The sequence below is a fragment of the Chrysochloris asiatica genome, unplaced genomic scaffold, assembly GCF_000296735.1.
Source record: "Chrysochloris asiatica unplaced genomic scaffold, ChrAsi1.0 scaffold00022, whole genome shotgun sequence".
Classification (NCBI taxonomy): Eukaryota; Metazoa; Chordata; class Mammalia; order Afrosoricida; family Chrysochloridae; genus Chrysochloris; species Chrysochloris asiatica.
The window spans coordinates 7,058,168-7,060,376 of record NW_006408540.1 but is presented as its reverse complement, the minus strand read 5'-3'; positions in this window follow the sequence as shown (position 1 = coordinate 7,060,376).

Genomic DNA, 2,209 nt, shown 5'->3' with positions numbered 1-2,209 from the left:
AACAACAACAACAATGTTACCAGGATTCCTTTTTAATATAGTAGGATTGATAAAAGAAAGTATTATATTAGGATAAGTAGAGAGTTCATGAACACATAGGCCCAGACATAATATAGAGATAGATATGGACATAAAGATAGAAGTAGAAATAGATAGATTTATTTAATGGTAAAAGTATGGGATATTTTGGCAGATGTGAAAAACTGAGTTACTGAAGTGTTACAAATAATGAAGGCTCTATGTGGATTAAAGACATAGATAAGGAAAAAGTAGAAATCTAATTTAAAAACCAAATCAAATAAAAACAAACCAAAATCAAATGCACTCTGATGTTAGAAATATCTATTAATGAAACCTCATAGGATATTGTTGGTTTTTATTAAATCCAATTTAAGAGTAATTTTTTAATGGAAAAGAGTATTGCAAACAAGAATGACACCAGTCACTCTTTCCAAGTAGAGCACTTTGCTTGGCTGGGCTCAATACTGGATTGCGATGGCCTCTCAGAATTCAGACATCGTACTCACAGTCCTGGTGTGGTGCTGTAGGATAAGCACTGAACCACAAGATTGTTTGAATCTCAAGGTCTTGGTTCAAACTCACCAGCTGCTCCTCAGAAACCCTATAAAGGGTCTCTATGAGTTGCAAACTACTCAATAGCACTTAACAACAGCCCTCATTTATTTGGTTTATTAGAGAAGTTAACAGGTTAAAATTCAGTTAGAAATGCTCAGCACACAATACTTCCAGTTAGGATAGCTTCTCAGCCAGGTCTTCCCAAGCAATGATACAAAACTGTTTTAGGGCTGCTGATAAATGTTCACAGTGCATACCTTTCCACTCTAAGCCTCAGCCTGAAGGCACTTGACTCTAGGTCTGTGAGCCAGAAAACTTAGCTCCCCCAAGTAAGTGCCTGGAGGCAACCTACTATGCAAGCAACCCTCAGGCCGAGAGTCTTTTTGTTTTATAGAGTGGAAAGTCCATGGCTCTGTCTTCTGTCTTGTTTTTTGGCTTTTGGTTCTATTGCTCCTCCACCACTTCTCCAGGGTCATAGTTTCCTGTGTCTGGGTTGAAGTAGTTCAATGCACAAGGATCTTTGGGTCCCAAGGACATACTCTACTACTGACTCTTTTTCTTCGATGGTAGAGACAGTCCCCATTCCTATTTTAGAGATGGCTCATTTTATACCTACTTTAGAGTTTTAAGGTTTCAGAATCAACAAACTTGTTTAACTATCACAACTGAATCATAGATCAGCATCTGCCCCCATCTTCTCTTACCCATACTCTTCAGGAAAGTTATTTGGTGGGAATTTTCAAAGGCTATGGAATTCTGGTTTGGGCTGTAGGATAAAGCATTGGACACCTTGGTCAGCTTGAACCACAAACCCACCAACTTCTCCTCAGAAACACTATACCAAGTCACTATAAGTCAGAACTGGCTTGATGGCACTTAACAACAATGACCTTACTAGAAGAGACATATGAAGTAATTCACTACACCACAGATAAACAGAGAAATGACACTTTGAAAGATATTCACAAGTGGTTTTAGTGTTGGGGTATTAACCAACAGTTCAGCGGTTCAAACCCACCAGCCACTCCTTGGGAGAAGAATGAGACTATCTGCTCCTATGTAGTCCTGGTGTGGCATCAAAGGATAAACACTCAAACTCATAGTAAGTTTCAACCGCAAAGTCAGCGGTTCAAAATCACCAGCAGCTCCTTGGAAACCCTACACAGGGTCGCTAAGAATTGGAAGCAACTCCAATGCACTTAACAATAACCACAAAAATAAATAAATAACCTGATGATGTATATGTATAGAAAATAAAAGAATGTGGAAATTAAATGTCTTCAGTAAATATGTAGGCAAACTAATGGAAACATTGGCAGATAAATATGGATATCCATTTCAGAGAAGAGGAAACTTAAAACATAGTCAAATATATAAAGAGAGATATTAAATTCATGAATTATAGGATGGCAATTTTAAACTATAACAAGTGACTACTTTATCATAATTCATTAGGAAAACCTGGATAATGGCAAGTTTTGGTTTGTGTTGAGAATGTAATGAAATGCAGGCATTCTAGAGAGAAGAGCTGCGCTTAGTCAACGTAAATATGGTACTACTGGTGGTGGTGTGCTGTGGAGTCAGTTCTGACTCACAGCAACCCTGTACAGGTTTTCCAAGGCTGCAAATCTTT